The following is an 18,285-nucleotide window of genomic DNA, read 5'->3' as shown; positions in this document are numbered from 1 at the left end:
TCTAGAGATAGAATGGCTTTTGCCAAGTCTTTTCCATCCACCTGTACCTACCATCAGAACTGCGAGTGAACTGTAGAAGGAAGCTGAGCACCAGTAGGAAGGAAGCCAAGAGCTGGCAAGAGTGGCTAAGTCTGGGAGAGAAATTGGTGTTGAGGCTTAATTCAACAGGGGCACAACTTAGGTATAGGAGAAAACTAAGATGAGATATTATCTGGGATATAGGTTTATTTATAGTACTGGTAGAAAGTTTAAGATGATCATACTATTAAGAGAAGGTATGGATAGGTGTTGGTATGGACAAGTGATTTGGGAAATAAGAACTCCTTTAGGAATTGCCACTCAAATTGATGACCGCAGAGAGAGAGAGAGCATGGCAGTCATCATCATTTTGAGAAAAATAGCTACTATTGGTAATAAGCTGAATTGCGGGTATGTCTTCTCTCCAATATGTGAAATACCTTCTCTGAAATAATATAATACCTATGTTGATTTGGCCATTTATTTTATAAAGCCAAAATTTTTTTTGGCAGCGAGCATATCCAACATGACCTGTTTTTGGTTATTAGAAGCTGGAGGGAATTCATGGCTTATGAATCTACTTCTGTTTTTATTCCATATAAATTTTAAAATTATTGATTTCCTCAGGCCAAATCTACAGGGTTTCTGAAGGGAATCCTGAGTTCCTTTCACTTGCTTCTTTACTTATAATTTCTCTGAGACAGCAAACTTCCCAAATCACCTTTCTATTCAGTGGATCATTTACTTAAAGAAACAAGCAAAATGAAAGACTCTACCTTCCTTCCAGAGGCATGTGAAGGTTATAAAACCTAATTTTTTTTAAGTTCATCCATCCATATGTTAAACATGAGTTGACTGTCTATTACATGGGAGACTCTCTGATAGAGACACCTTTCCACCTGTGGGAGACCTATGGACAAGGAGAGAGTCCAAGCCAAAGGCTTCTAAACATGAGCTTGTCCTGCTGTTGTTATGTTCCAATAATGGGTCCGTGATTAAAGGAGCGAGACTGATACAAAGCAAAGGTCAAGCAAAGATTTATTTCACACCAAGCATCAAGAATCTAACCAAACGTTCGGGGCCACACCTCCTACAAGAGAGGGTGAACCTTCTCTGTTTCACAGTCTAGCTTTTAAGGGAAAAGGCCATGCGGTCGGGCCTGGCCACGCACAGGTGGCCAATGAGATTGTAACACACACAGGAAACATCACAGTGATGCTAAGTGACCAGTCGAGTTACAATTTACCCTAGTAGACATTTGATTTAGCCTATCACACCTTGGTTAGGATTGGCGACAAACGGCTCCCAAAGGGCAGGGTCCATACTCCTTGGTAACCAGGGAGACAGTGTGCATCCCCCCACTGAATTCTCCACCTGGACTCACCCACCCTTGTATCTGGGCTTTGTTACCTGAAGCTGGTTTCCTGGACCTGTCTCCAAGTCAATCCCCTGGGGGAAGGGGAGCAGGGACAGTTTCTAAATAGGTTTTTACACTGTTTTGCTACATGTTTTTTCATAGTGAATGTTTTGTAACAACTCTGTCTTTTCCTGATATAAAAGTCATAGCTAATGTAACCCATCTATTTACCTAACTCTTAAGAACTTAATAATAGCCATAAAACAATATAAAAGTAATTTAAAATAAAATATTGTATATGTCAATATTTAAAAACTGTAGTGAAGGGTATGGGGCAGACTTAAGCCAGGAGACTTAACACAGACAACCTGACATGAATGCTTACATCTAAAACTCTCAAGGCTTTCTAGGGAATCCATAATCACTAAAATTGTCTTCTTTCATAACCTCATTGTCCTCTTCAAAGTCCAGATGCTTCCACATTAGTTTCCAACCAACAGGCTTAACCAACAATTTGTACTCACAAGATTCACTGTTGCTGGGCTAGAGCTTCCCTCTTCTTATATATCCTTTTTTTTTTTTTTTTGCCTTTATTATTTTATTCAACCTACAAGCTTACTCTCAGATTTGAGAAACTAATTTTTAACAAGCAAAATAACTATGTAACCAACTCTGAATTATTCTTTGACATTATGAACATGTTCCGGAACTACCACAATAGAATAAAGGATGAAATAAGAATGTAGACATATTTATAGTGAATAGGTTTCAAAACTTATAAGAAACTTTGTTTTACATTTGACAATTTGAAATCAGTGAAATATATTTCTGTATATGGGTATAATTCCGTAAATACAACAACTGCAAATACAAAATGACTTAGGCATGATATATTGGTAATGGAAGTGACACATGCTTCTTTCCCAAGATGGCCATATTTGAAAGAGATGAACAAACTGTGAGGAAGTTATAAACAAGTTCCCATTCTTCACATGGTATAAAATCCAGTTTAGATTAGAACCATACAAAAGTATAATGCATTTGTATAAAAAGACTCAAATACTTACAAATAGGATTATCACCTATTTGGCATCAATATCCAGAAGCACATTTGAAACTAGTGGAAAGCATAAAATACAGAAGTCTTTTTAGGCTTGACCATGATGCACATTGAAGACTGTCTAGGATCCCTGACTGGTAAACCATCAGTGCTCTGCCATCACTGCAACCAAAAACATCTCTACACATCTCCAAAACACCCGCTATGTGTGGCATGGTTCCCACCGAGAATTACTGCTCTGTGCATTAGGTCTCAATCCTGTGTGTAGCATCCTATGGATCAATAGCTTTTTCAGTAGAGTATTTCTGGACTCCTTTGTCACTACTGACCTGCCAGTGTGGGCTTCAGGCAATCCTGTTTTCAGCAGGCCTTCTTGGTAACTCCCTGAAGCCATCCTCTGGACTGTTCCCCCAGTTTTTCTAGAGAAGGAATAGAACCATCTCACCAGTGAGTTATCTGGCAATAGCACCACTGAAATGCACATCTGTTGAGAAAAACTTTGCTAAGAATTCTCTCTGTATTGTTTGTGATTGCCTAAGGAAACAAATTCATACATGAGAGTGTCACATTCCTGACTCCCCAGGGCTTCCTTTATGTACCTTTAGTTCCAAGTGAGTTTCTACTCTCTAGGCTGCCAGGGAGACCTCTTGTGTTGTCCCGAGGGCATCTAAATTCAGACCTTTAGACACATCGTTAATCTGTGATTTCTTTTATAGTCCTCCTCCAACAAAACCAAACTCAGGTTTTGTGGAGCCTGAAGCTTATACAATTTGGAGTTCTTCTTTAAGAAAAAAGAATAGAAAATTACTTAAAATAAATATTTTATGTAGAATGAAAAAAAAGAAATCACAACAAAGTATAAATTCTGAAAAAGGAACAAATGTTACAAGAAGCACCAAATCCAGAAAAACAGCTTTATTTTTTGTTAATTAAATGCTCGACACACCTCTGTAATAAATTTTGTCCTGCATTTTGGCTGTGTAATCTTTGACAACAATTTTGCAGTGCCAGTTTCTACAGAGAAAAGAGAGAGACGATGGAGTATTTTCTTGACCATCATTCATAAAAAGACTATATTTAATTTTGAAAACAAGGCAAAGTCCTTTTTATCTTTTTAACTCTGGTTTTGTCATGGAAATTTTTAGAATTATTAGATTTAGGAAAATTTTCTACTTGAGTTGTAAGATATCAGAGCATTACATGTTTCTATGTGCCAGGAGTATTCTTCAGTATTGTTTAATTTGAGAATTCTCATGAAGCAATTGCCATCGGTGTCCTCATAATAATGGCATATGATGATTTTTATATTTGCCAACATCAGCACTTTGGGTTAACTCAACCAGAATTTAATAAGAATCCATAGAAATATTATTGGGTCCGACTATTTCAGGCCAAGGGAAGAACGTGTGTGAGAAGACTTGCATGAAAAGAATATAGGGAATTGTGGTATACTTATAGTGTATACAGCAAGGAAACAACCGGGGGGGATAAGGCTGGACAAGTGTGTCAGGGTCAGGTAAAGACCTGATGTCAGATATTGGCAAGTAGCTGAAAGCTCTCTACTCCTGCCTTTAGGGTAAGGAACCAAATGCTTATGATGGATCATTATGCATATGAAGAGTCTTTTCGTGTAGTGTTAAGTTCATTACAATTGGAGTCAGACAAAGGTCAGTTTAAGTTCCATCTCTTACCCTCACGAGTTGAACAACCCTGTTACTAGTAACTTAACTGTACAGGAATGAGACTGTAAACTACACAAATATATTTTATATATTTAATTTAATGTATCTCCAATTTAATCCACCTTTAGCCAGTTCCAAAATGTACCAGCAGGTACTCTAATGCCACCGGACATAAGGGGGAAATACAGTAGAGGAAGAGATAGAATAGAAAAATTTAGCAACTTTTATAAAATTTACAAAATATTTGAGTATGTACAGATATTACTAGGAACTCTCTCCTTTATCCAGGGTTTTGGAAGGGTCCCATGCAAGTGGGGGTCCTATAGCATAGGAATCTTTAAGTCTGGATTGAATCTGCCTCCCTCAAAGGACACAGCAACACATCTGCAAATGGAATCCCAGGGAAGGCACAGGCATCCCAGAGCTCCCCAAATAATGCAAAGTAACTCTAATTACAACCTTAGGCTACCTATAAATACTGACACTCTCCTCGCACAGTGCCATGCTGACCTAGAAAGCCACAAATAGACTGTTTCTGATGGGTGTGCCAACTGGATGTCAAGGATGATTAGTGAGAAGGGAAAGAAGCCCTCCTTCCCCCACTGACTTCAGGGGCATGCAGAGCAGAGTGTGACAGAGGTCTGGAAAGCAGCTGCCACATGGTCTGGAGGGTGTGTGTCCCCGCAGAATTACAATTATCTCTTTCACTTTGAAAGGTTGTCCACCTGTGCCTTTACAGACTTCTCTGTCTTCTGCACAGTTTTCCAACTTTTACTGCACACAGACTTTTTCCCCTGGAGGGCTTGTTTCTATGAGATTAAGGCTTGTTCTTTAGTCTTTTATTTTACTCATCAATTTCATTATTACAGCTCTTACATGGCAATCCAGAGTGGCAAAAGTGAGACATATACTTGCCTCTATTTAGTATTTGTTGGTTTGTTCTCCATTTCCTAAGTATATAATAACTCTGGAATGCACGTGGACCTAAAGTTCTGGATAGAAAGCAAATTCCAAGGGAATGAGTAAGGACTTAGTCAAATTTTTATTAGCTATATGTACCCAGGCAAGTCAGCCTCTCTGAGCCTCAGTTTCTTTTCCTCCATGTTGAGGACTCTTTCTGACTCTACAAAAAAGATTATGAAGATTATCAAATAAGGTGGTAGATGGGAGAAGTGATTTCTAAAGTGTAACTGCTGATGTGGGTAGGGATGACCATTTCACCTTCTTGCTTTGGCACCTTCCTGTTCTGCCACTTAATGGTAATCTTACAGTGTTTCACTCTTGGGCGTCCAAGGAAACAATGTCTAAGTAGAAGTCTAATTAATAACTAAATGTTTCCACTATATTGATTATAGCAGGGTCTTTTGTTATTGCTGTCTTTTTTTTTTTTTTTTAAATGGGTTTTGAGTGAGGAGAATATAGTTTTGGCAATAAGGTGTCAAGTCCAATAATGGAATAAATGTAGGCATAGAATCACTCAGTGACATGAAGTATCAGTGGTTTGGTATGTTTAACTGAGTTAGATGAAACATTAAAAAATTCAACAAATGTATACTTGGTGTCAAGTATATACCCAACATTGTTTGGGTGCTTGGAAGGCACTATTAAACAAACTGAGCTAAGAGTCTATCCTTGTGTAGTTTATATTCTAGTGATTCAGAGTAGTGGAGAAAGGCAATGCTATGGCAGACTTATACAGAATTTTGGAAATTTTAACAAAATATTTGGGGGGAAAATAAAGAACAATTTATGGATTCTGCTGATTGTTGATTCAATCCAATTCTAGAATTTCATTGTAAAACAAACTTGGATTGGGGTGGTCTTCTTGGAAGAATGTGGCAGTTGACAAATCTTGAACTGAACTATATATAGAAAGATAGCAAATTGTTTCAATATAGATTTCATATTTGTTTGAAATGACTTTGGGGAAGAGGTGATGGAGGTATGAATTCTAAAACCCCCTCTCCCTTATCCCAAGCTTTCCCTTATTTCTATCACTGATGAATTATTTTTAGGCCAAAGTGAGTTTGTTAAGTTATTAAATTGCTAATAAAATTCACTGTTTTACTCATTCATTTATTTATTCATTCAAAAACCAACATATATCTAATGATATAACAGTTATTGTATTGGATGGTAATGAAACAACATAATATGAAAAAAAAAAGGCTGACATTTTGGTTCTTAGAGGATTTATAGTTCATAATTACACTTTTAAATTCCATATGATCCATGTCATAATGTGAAGGTCATTTGTAGAGAAAGATTTCTATCTCACGTCTCAATGAGTAAAATCTAAATCATTTTAGATGCTGTTCGCAAGAACTGTTTCTCTATGTAAATTACTCACTCCTACCTGAAATGTTTAGATTGCACCTTCTATACTGCTTGGGGAATTGAATTAGACATGGAGGATATATTCAGATATTAAAGTGTGTAGACCATTTCACCTATCACAAGATAAATGTTAAAAAAAAATCTCAGCATGTCAGTGTAAGCCACCCATCTATGACTAAGAACTCTACAGATAGAAGGTGAGAGAGGAAAAGAATGAATAAGCAAGAGTAATAGCATTCTGAAAGTCCCATAAAACTTATGCTGTCATAGAAGATCAGCAAATTTAGTGTTTAGATCTCGCTGTCACATAAAGGAAGAATAAGGTGAAAATTATCAAAGTGCTAATCAGAAAGTCACATTAATATGTGTCTTCCAGCAGATGCTGGTACTGTATGGAGGTAGATAGGTTTTAGTGTACTTGGAGTAGGTTTCAGTAATTCTAAATCTCTTCTTTGGATTGAAAACTTGGTAGCTGAAACACTTTAACCTTTTTTCTTATTTTCATGCATATCAAGTTTATTGTTTTCTCTTTGGAAGTGCTTCTAAACTCTTTGGAATGAAAGGAAGTCACGGATTATCAGCATTTTTTTTTTTTTTTTTTTTACAGTTCTTCACAACCTTACTGTCAGTTTGACCTTTATAATCAGTTAATAATAAAAAAATGTAACAATCAGTAGATACTATGCTTTCTGGAAATATTTCAAATACATTTGTGTATTAGAGTCAGTATACATTTTGAAAGTACATTTAGGTACAAAAGATGTTTTATTCATTCTACTAACAATGTTGCCTTTGCTTTTGGATTTGAAGACCCTTAATTATGCCACAGATTCCCCCAGGGATTTATGACTCCTAGAGTAGGAAATAGTTCTATGATTCCCACTGGAAGATTCTAGAATAGCAGGCATATATATTCTACAAATAACTGTAGGAATATAACCATTGATATTTTGTCTTCTGATTTGTACATCTATGTTCTCTTCCTTTGTTCAGTGGTCCATGGAGACGACTTGGCCATGTATTGCCATTCATTTCCTGCTCTGGCCCCTGGAGCTTTCTAGATCTCAGAGTTCCAAAACTTTATGTGATTTGAGACCTAGGACTTTAAAGAATAGCTATAGATGGGCTCTACTACAATCACACAGACCTGCCATTGCCATGACTTAAAGAAGATTTTGGGATTTTCCTAAATATACTCTATAAACCACTTTCTGACCTCCTGAAACTTGTAGGCTAAATATATAAACTTGAGAATATCAAATGATGCCAGGGATGTAGGTTAATAAAGTATTTAGTCAGGAGACCAGGCAGAAAAAGAGATAAGGGAACTATAATAGTACACCACTTGTAAAAGACGATGGTTGTATCAAAAGCTTCTATTTATTTCATGACATATTGTAAGGATTAATAAACCAGTGAGCATCGAGAAAACTCATGCCTAGCTAAGGCCTAAAAGTAGTTCAGAATGAGGCAGTGGAATCGCCTGCAAATGTAAAAGTCTTTCCTAACCCCCAAATGCTAAGCTACTGACTCCATGTAGAGGCAACGTGCTCTAAACTAAACTCTGGGTGTCCTCTGCCCTTGCCAAGTGTCATTTAATTAGAGAGATTTTGTTTAGTTACTCTACTGTTGAGAATCCTGTCTGTCTTCCTGGTCATGAAATTGCTCAGTTGAGCTAAAAGGCAAAGTGACAATAATTGGAAACAAAATGTCTTTGTTCCCTTTCCCTCTGAGCAACAGACTGCACCTTACAAGCACCATATTGGTGGAGGCAGCCTCTTTATTAAGCCCGCTGACAGAGGCATTCTGGCATATTTATAACAGCTGAGGATAGCATGCCCTGAAGAGTGAACTTAATTCTTAGACTGCCAGGTAGTCTTCTGTGAATGACAGTGATTTGTCCCCTGTGATTTCTCTTTCTTCCTTACTGACTATTCATAAAGCAGCATTTGACAGCCTAATTTTATATAGCTAATAACACTAAGGAGCAAAGTGATTTCAGAATGTCCATTAGACTTATTCATGTTAAACTATTTTTAATAAACAGTTCTTTTCGATCCCCATCTTTGAGGACTCACCAAAATTTGATTACAGTGTTTATTATACCTTTTATTAAATAATCTTTCCGAAATGCAAGCTTAGGAACATGTAAACTACCCTTGATTCCATTTGGCATTAAGTAAAACATGAATTTGGGTGTATCATAAAAACATGCTTAGGTAATTCAGTGGTTGCATGAAGGGAATAATTTATCCCATATTTTATCCAACAAACACTTTATTTTCTACTATGAAAAGTAGAAGACACCATATTAAGAATTGGATATAGAAGCTGATTTCATGAAGCATATTCTGAGCTTTTGAAGAACTTACAGTTAAGGAAGAAGAAAAGCCCTTTTCATCATATATGATATAGGTACCAATGTAATCCTCATTTTACAGATTAAAAAACTGAGGCTGAGAAAAATTAAATGCCCTGCCAAGACCACACTGCTAATACGTGTTAGCATTCAGTCCCAGACGGTTCGATGATAGTGTCCGAGCTCTTACACACAATAATATATTTCCTCTCATAGTTGTGTCTAGGGATAAACCACATTTATATCTGGTTTTTATTCTGGTTTTTCCACTAAATTCCTTCATACTCTTCTAATCAGTTATGCTTCTCTGTAGTATTTGTGTTCATTGTCCATAAGTGATATTTACACTCAGAGGTAGTGAGAACAGAAGTGAGGAAGAGAAAATCGTTTGCTGTTCTTTTTATCCCAATCTAATAAAATGTTTCCTTAGACTGAAGCTATGCTCAGGGACCACAGGTCATCTTTTCATCATTTCTAGCCCTCAGCTATATTTTACTTTTATGTGCTATTGGTCTCCCACAGGCACCCTTTAAGGAATTTTTTTCCATTACAGGACATGGTCTCTACAGACTTTGCCACTCAAAGGTCAAGCTTCAAGCTCGAGAAATAACTTTACTTTGTCAACCTGATTTTCTCCAGAAGCTCCGTTTTGTTTTCATGTGGATTTGATTTTAGTATAGATAGCTCCTCCCTTCAATTTACTTAGCCAGCACCATTAATGTTAAGAGGAGGAAGTATCGTGGTCATGGTTGAAACCCCCCTCCTGGGACTGGATTCCTCCAAAGACGGGTGGGTAGTACTGCCTCAAGGCTGCTGCACATCATGGTCCGAATAGATGATTCGATGGTTAACTTTAGAGTGGTGGTGGGTTAATGTCACTTTTTCAAGGGTAGTTGTCCTCTAGAACATCCAGAGAAATAGAATTTCCTTCTCTTTCTTCGAGTTTTCAGGTCAGGCAGAAGGGGAGAGTTTTCTAAGATGAGAGGGCTGATTCCTTCCTTAGCAGAAGAACCCATCAGAAGCAGCATTGTCCTGTGGGCATGGCCGCATGTCATGTATTATGAGAATCCACGATTCCAAACCAAGTAACCTTATCACTCAGCTACAGAGCTCATGTTTTTTTCCGCAATCTCTTTAATGTAAATAGGGAAATTATTTTTTGCTTTTTAATGAATTTCAGGCATAGATCTTAGAAAAATCTGGTCTGACATAGTCTTTGGCAGCACTCATGTATCTTTCACCCATGCGACTGCTGGAGTTGTTCCAAATGGAACGTACTCTAACACAAAGTTTCCTAGCATTAGCTTTTGTGCTTTTTAAACAGACTATCTCTGAACGCTTTTAAAAGGGAATGTCACGTTACGATTTTCCTCTTTTAGGTCACTCAAATAAAAGGCAATGATATCAAGGATGAAAAATAACTTTCACGAATTAAGTGTTTACCATGTGGCAAGCAAGCACTGTGCCAAGTGTTTTGCATAAATTATGTCATGCATTAGGGAGGAAAGATTTTAATTCCATTCATCAGATGAGGACATCAGAGCATGAAAAGGATAAATAACTTGCCCAACATCATAGACCATAGACAATCTGATTCCAAAACCTACATTCTCATCCTCGACATTCAGCGAAGTATTTCCTGCTTCCCATGCTGTTTTTCTAAACACATTCTATTGCCACTCAATTTCTCCAGTCAGAATGGTTTTTAAATTGCACTCACAGACCTATTTTCTTCTTTTATACAGTATTTATAGTAGCCGATTTTGATAGCTGAGTATAGTACCATATAAATAGTGATGTAAGACCTCAGGCAAACCACTTAACCCTCTGAACTTCAGTTTCCTCGTTTGTAAGATGATGAAATAATAATACTTGCCTCATAGGATTGTTCAAAGATCAAATGCAATAATGTAAGTGAAGTGCTCTCCATGAATAAATGTTAGCTCAATTCCCTTCCTATCTCTGCCCTTTCCTTATATGTTCAAGGATAAGGAAACATGGCATGACTCATGGCACATTTGAATACTATCAGGATCCCTGATTGATTAAATCATTAATTTCTCATTCAATTACCCAAAGGGTTTGAAGCAGCTCGAGGAATGTAAAAGAAATAAAATCATTATACACACGTTATGTTTCCTTCATTTTATCCTGTTAACTATTCTCCCCATTTATTTCATCCCTTTGTTCTGGTGCTCATTCACTCATTTATTGCTTCCGTATTGGTTGCATGCTCCACTACTCATAAATCCTCTTCTATTGTCCAATTTTTTTTGTTTTTTTCCTTTCTCCCTGTCTGTACTAGTCCCTGGTTCCTTTTAACCTTCCATTCACTTTTCAACTACTGCAACCCAATTTCTTTTTCTTTTTCTTTTTAAAATTCTTTTCAGTGTTCCAGAATTCATTGTTTATGCACACACCCAGTGCTCCATGCAGTACGTGCCCTCCATCATAACCACCACCAGGCTCACCCAACACTCTACTCACCTCCCCTCTGTAACCCAATTTCTGACGTTTTGTTATGGTCCCAAGCAACTTCTCCTTTTTTTTTCTTTTTTTAATCCCAAACAACTTCCTTTTTATTTTTTAAATCTTTATTTGTTTGTTTTTGAGAGAGCGTGTGCAGGGCAGGGGCAGAGGGAGATTGAGAGAGAGAAGCTCAAGCCGACTCCGCACTGAGTGTGGAGCTTGAGGGGGTGGGGCTTGATTTCACAACCCTGTGATCCTAACCCCAGCTACTATCAAGAGTCAGAGGCTTAACTGACTGAGGCTTAATCAACTTCTTAAATGCTAAACCCAAAAGAAGTATTTTCTTTTTTTTGTCTTTGTGGACCTCTTTGTTACATTTAACAGTGCTAATCTCTTTCTTCTTAAAACCTTGTGGTGATTTTCTTGATATTTTCCTTGTTCCTCATACTGTATCTTTTCTGACTCTATTATATGCCTTTTTTTTGCATTATCCATCCCTTAAATGTTGGCCCATGGAGTTTAAATAGATTCTTCTGGTGCAGGGGTGGTTAGGTGGCTGTCTGTTAAGCGTCTGCCTTTGGCTCTGGTCATGATCCCAGGGTCCTGGGATGGAGCACCACATTGGGTGCCCTGCTCCATGGGGAGTCTGCCTCTCCCTTCCCTTGCTGCTTGTGCTCTCTCTATCTCTGTCTCTCTCAAATAATTAAAATATTAAGAAAAAATAGATTCTTCTTTCTTGTCTACTGCTTTGCTATAATTTTAATTCTATTTATATGCAATGGCACTAAATATAAATATCCAAACCAGGATTGTCTTTTAAGACTCAGATTCATATATTATTATATAATTATATAATTATATTATATAATATAATTATATATATAAATAATAATATAGTATATAATGTATTATTATATATTTTATATAAAATATATAAAATAATATAAATATATAAAAATAATTATATAATATATGAATCTGAGTCTGAATATATATTGTATATAATATATATATTATTTCTGACTTAACTTGTCAAATACACCAACCTGAAACTAAAACTGAATTTCTCTCTACCCTCCAAATAAATATTTGTTCCTCCAGCATTCTCCATACCTCTAGCCAGTTACAGTGCTTGGAACCAATCTAACATATATTCTCGAATCCTCCTTAACCCTGAATTTCCCACATCCAACTAATCACCAAATCTTCTCATGTCACCCCCACATATTATTCTCAAAACCTTTGTCCTGGTTTGGGCCGTTTGCCTTCTTTATCTAGACAACCGTGATAGTCTCCCAACTCTTGCTCTGCCTCCCAGCTCACAGGCTCAAATCTGTCTTCTTTACCCATCTCAGAATGATATTCAGCATCTAAGTTGTGATTGGGACATGTTCATCTTTTGCTTAAAACTATCGAGTACCCTAAATAGTTGACATGAGCAGTTTTCAAAATGGTTCTCTGAAAGCCTTAAGATTCATTAGAAATGTCTGTGGGTCCATGTAGTGATGGCAGAGGTTGGTTGGGGGAGTTTATGGAGACAGAGACAGTCTAACTCCTGGCTTCTCACCACATCTATGTTCTATGTTCTAATTCTTCCAGTCTTAACCAGAGTAGGTCCATTTTTATATTTTTTTATATATTATAGTGCCATATGACACTTGGGGGAGGTAAACAGATGGAGGATGTGGAAGAAAGGAAAGAAATTGACTGTTTTTACAAAGTCTGAAAGCCATCAGCCTACATAGTATCCAAGATTTGCAACCCTCTGCATGACCTAGCTCCTGACCAGCGGGGCCAGCCTCATCCCTTAAATTCTCCTGCTTTTTAATTTATGCTCCATCACATTCATCGAGCCACTTACTTAATAAAGGAAAGATGAGGTTTCATGGTGCTACTGCCCTCGGAAGAATATTCAATTTGAATTAGACCGGTTCTAATTTTGTTTCTTCTTGGACTCATGAATATGCTTTACATTGCACAGTTGTTTCATAGAATCGAGACACTGAATCCTAATCTTTTCAGTTTTTCATGCTCATTTCCAGGAGGTTGGCTTTTTTCCCTTGCTATTCAAAGCGATCCCATCCCTTTCATCAGTATGGCAGGTGGCCCTATAAAACTGAACAGCTGTGAGTCTTTCTAAGAGACCCTTTGGGGATGAGTTGAGAGCAACATTTGACCTGTTTATGTTTGGGAAGGTTTTTTTCCCCCCCGCAAATCCTCTTTGCAGACTACTTTTAAAATGAACCATACCACTCTACCCACTAACTAGGCAAATGTTTCTTAGTTTCCTAACTCAGCTGGGTGGGAGGCTGAATCTAAAATTAAAGTAGCTGCCATTCGCCTAAGTGACATTCTCAATGTGATATACTTTTCCAGAAAGCATTCATTAATATGCATTTTAAGACTTAATTTAGAAACAGAGTCCGTCATTGATCACCTCTCTGTTTACATTTTAGCAGTCTGCTGAGAGTGCACTTAGACTCCCTCACAAGCTGCTTTTTCTTCTCCCTTCTCTCTTTATTACCCTCAACACCTTCCTCTAGGATCTTTATTAAAAAGATCAAGAAGAGAGGTTTTAGATTTCATAAATATTGCAGCAGCTCCTTGCTCTTTGGAGAGTGGGTTCTTTAGATCGAAATGGCTTCCTATGGGGCCAGACTGTGTTTTGAAGCCAACAAGCCAGAAAGAATAAAACAAAAAGCTCTCCTCAATAAACACACCAACACATTAGGGCGTAGGCCAAATAAATAAGTGTGATCGTGTAAAAGACGCTCAGTTCTTTTTAAAAACTAGGGGTTTTCTACAAAATCTTGAAGCTGAATACACTGGAGTCTCTGTCTTGCACAACTTTGATGACTGGGATAATTTTGTTAAAAAGCTAAAGGGAGTTTTGTTAACCTTTTAAAAAATTGATCACTACCATCATGAAAGTCTCTGGTGAGGAAATCTTTCATTGCACTGAAGTCTGTATGTTTTGGAAAAGCTGACTTTTTTTTTTTTTTTTTAAACTCACTCAACCTCAAATATTGTGTGCATATTCTGGGATATTCTATGTATTTGGATGTCTGCTGGGAGTCTGAGAAAGGGAGTCGGAAATAAGAAGGTATGCAATAAATGGTTAAGAACACTACTATATGGGTACATTATAATTTGTATATATGATTTTTGATTGGACCCATTTGGCTAATTTTAAGATGTTACAGAGTTGGAAAATGAATTAAAGTGTAGGAGGCAAGAAGCCTGGTCAAAGCACTGGGACGTTTGGATAACTCTTTTACAAGTAAGTGAAACAAATTACTTAACCTTTCACTCTTTAATATGAAGATTAAATCCAGGTCTTAAAGTGTGGGCTTGGTAAATGAGATGGAATACAGAGAGAAATTTGTATGGTCCTACTTCACACCTTATGCTGGAGACCATATATTTGCAGAGTGTGGTGTTTTGAAAGCAAAAATGGAGAAAAGAAGAGAAAGTGCACCGACGTAGTTTGTTCTTGCTCTAATTAAAAATAGCAGAGCAAGATCCAGAGTACCACTTCCCCTTTATAAATTCCACCTCAATTCCTGGGTAGAATAAGCAGATTTTTTGTGTGTCTGTGTGTCATCACACCTGAAAGGGTGTCTTGTATTATCTCCCTAACTGGCCTTGTAGAGGATAAGACCCCTTGATTTCCAGTTACCATAATACTTGTTGCAATTTAGAATAATTAGAATCACCTGCTTAGCTTTGAAAGCCCACTGATGCCCAGATTCATCAATTAAATCGGGAATTAGGGGGAGACCTAAGCTACATTTCAAGCTTTCCCATGGGATTCAAATGTGCAGCCTCAGTTGAGAACCACCGTCTTGAGTAATATTTTACAAATGCTAAAGCCAGGCATTTTCCTTAATCATTACTTTTATCACTGACCCAATCTTTTTTGGTATTTCCATTGACGTTTGAATGAAATCTAAACTCTGCCCAGTCCTTAAGCATGTTTACTATCTCATGATTTGGTAACATTCTGCAACTCACATTGTCTGTTTCAAACGTACAGGTCTCACAACCAACTTACTGTGCACATCCCAGTCTATCCTGCTCTTACTCATGCCATTTTCCTTGTGTGCATAAATAGCTCTCTCCTGTCTATTTTACTTCATGAAATCCCATCCAACATCAATCACACCTCTGATCCTTCTCTGCTAAATTTCCAATTGTGGATTTTCCTGTACAGTCTAGCATCCAATCTCAAACTGCCTATTAGAATGAAGTATTCATGGAATTTTTTTAAGGCAAAGATTTATCAAGTGTCCACAATATTTCTCTGTATCAGACCACTTCTGTTCTTTAAGAAAGGTTATACTTGTCTTAATGAGAAACAAACTAAAATTCTTAGTACTTGAACAAATGAGAGTTTGTTTCTCACACATGAAAACTTTGTTATAGGTCTTCTGTGCAGTGACTCAGTGATTTAGGTGCTCTTGGCTCATCCCTCTGTCATCAAACTTCAAATGATTTGGTCTGAACATGACTCATGGCACTTTTGATAAATCTTTGGCAAGAAATAGTCTCATGGCCCTGTCCAACCACAAGAGAGCAGGGAAATATAGGGAGATTGTGATGTTTAGAGTGAACATAATGTCTCTGTTGTACTTTCCAGGTCTGCAAGCTCATCTATCCTTTGTTGGAACTCTCCAACATTGAGAGGTATATTTTAATTTTCATTATTTTATAATTACTACTATTCTTAGTATATTTATAGATGAAGGTAGGTGAAGAACTTCTCCACTATCACCCAACTGAATGTAGGACCCACAATCCATAGAGTATAAACTCCTTAAAGGTAGATACCACATACTCTATTCATAAGTAGGTGTGATGGTTGTTTTTTAATAAATTCTATTTGATTACTTGGATGGATTTTACTTAAAGATCAGGTGTTTATTGGCTTTTATTCTTTATTGTGCCTCAGACATTCCAATGAGGGAAATTAAATATGCTTAGAAGGCCTTCACTCTCTGGGACTTGAGTTCCAACAATGAGGCTCAGGATACAGGAAAGGAAAGAGTGGTGTGTGAGGGAAAAAGGATGGGAGAGTTAAAGAAAAAGCACAAGAAGCTCACATTAATACTTGTGTGTAGAGATTGCATGTAATATTTTGACCATTTTCATATGGTCTTGAGCTGTCCATATGTACTCAATAAGAATTTATTGTTAATTTGCAAGAAAATAAAGCAATGAAAAACTAAAATGCTTTCCAGGTAGAGCTGAAAACCAGGAGCTGTGCTGTCGCCCAGAGCCTTGATGCACCAAATTTCCTTAGAACACGCCTCCAGGTTGGTGATGGACTGTTATGCTTGCAGCACTCACAGATCTGCCTGAAGGGTTCCTACGCGGAGAAGACAGAGTCAAGGAGGCACTGATTTGATGATCTGGATTCTCGTCAAAACTCATGATGTGATGGGGGCAAAGGGGACTGAGGATTTTCAGATTTTTTTCCCCATGTCCCTGAGTTCACTCTCATGGTGGCTGCCAGGAAGCCAAATTACTATTGAATTGATGATCTGTAGCAATGTCCCTGCTCTCAGACAGTGGTGAAAACAATCAGAAAACAGGGAGGCAGCCTGCTGTAGTAGAAGGAACATGGGTCTTAAACAACCCACATGCCTTGGCTTGAATCCAGGCTTTACTTATCTATCTATTTATTTATTTATTTTAGTTGTGTGAGTTTGGAGAATTTATCTAACCTCTTTGAATCTTTTTTTTTTTTTTAAACAATATGTATTTTATAATAGTTACTAGAGGACCAGAGATAACGACTGTAAAGCATTCAGTTTAGTTCTTGGTTTATAGAAAATTTCAGTAAATAGTGCAGCTTAAAGAATAGCAAGGTTTAACAGTGGATGCAAGGGCAAGCTGTGGTTAACTAGGTTAACCCAATTTAGCATGGTTTCTATGTGACACCCTTACAATTTTTTTTTCCCTTTGAATAAATAGTTCTAAGTTTAAAACGATATCCCTCCTTGACTTGCCAATTAGCACTCAATGTCTGAGTTGAGATTAATAGCATCAGGAACTAATAAATGTAACATGAGATACAAAGACTAACATAATATTCTAGATAATTGAGGTTGAAAGTCTCTATAAAACTTCTATCAACACAGCCTGTCATTATCTTTTGATCCTAAGGCATTAATTGTTTGTGTTTTAGTATGTGTGTATGTCCATCTACTTCTTATGCTTGCAATTTATTGTACTCAAACCACAAAATCCCTATGGCTTAGCAACAGGTAAGACATTTTACATTTAATCAGGAATTATATATAATCAGGTATTCTGTGACTTGATTTGGGCAAATACTCAATTGGATCTATCTTTTTATATTCATTTATTTATTCATTCATTCAGTGAATGTATAAAGAATGCCAAGCATCATTTAAGGCACTTGGTATACCTATGTTTCAACAACAACAAAAAAAGATAAAATTTCCTAAATGTGTGGAGATTACATGGCATTCTAGTGGGGGAAAAATCAGACCATAGATAGTAAATGTTATAAATATAACCATTATATGTTAGAAGGTGATGAATGTTACATTATAAACAAACAAACAAACAAAAAAAACAAGAAATTAAAGAGAACAGAGAATAGAGAGTGCCCATGGGATTGTGATGGAGAAGGTTGACTTCAGCATAAAATAGGGTTGTCAGGAAACACCTCATGAAAAAGTAACACTTAGCAATCTCCTGAAAGAAAGAGGGCTGAGCCAAGGAGAGTTCTAGGCAGAAGCAGCAGCCAGTGCTGCCAGATTCTCAGCATAGCAAAGGCCAGTATGACTGGACTGGATGGAAAATGGGGCAACTAAGAACGTACAAAGGTATATCAGGCAAGGTGGCAAGTAATATAGGGCTCGGTGTGACTTTGTAAATTATTCCACTCCACCACCAATTTATAAAAAAGGCAGGTCAATCACAAGTAAATGAAATGTGACAATGTGATAATAACAATGGAACATTCAAGGAG

General features: G+C 37.1%; 1 long non-coding RNA gene across 3 annotated transcripts in view; it reads left to right on the top strand.

Moving 5' to 3' along the window:
* Positions 1-17,275, top strand: part of LOC309844474 — an 83,975-nt gene extending 66,700 nt beyond the window's left edge. For all 3 annotated transcript variants that reach the window (XR_014300724.1, XR_014300725.1, XR_014300726.1), the window contains 2 exons: positions 15,922-15,968; positions 16,523-17,275. This is a non-coding gene — a long non-coding RNA (uncharacterized lncRNA). The remainder of the gene's footprint in view (positions 1-15,921; positions 15,969-16,522) is intronic.
* Positions 17,276-18,285: the final 1,010 nt, after the last annotated feature.

The sequence above is a fragment of the Mustela nivalis genome (genome assembly GCF_964662115.1).
Source record: "Mustela nivalis genome assembly, chromosome: 11".
NCBI classification, from domain to species: domain Eukaryota; kingdom Metazoa; phylum Chordata; class Mammalia; order Carnivora; family Mustelidae; genus Mustela; species Mustela nivalis.
Note: the sequence above shows the minus strand (reverse complement) of the source record. Positions and strands in the feature narration are given on the sequence as shown.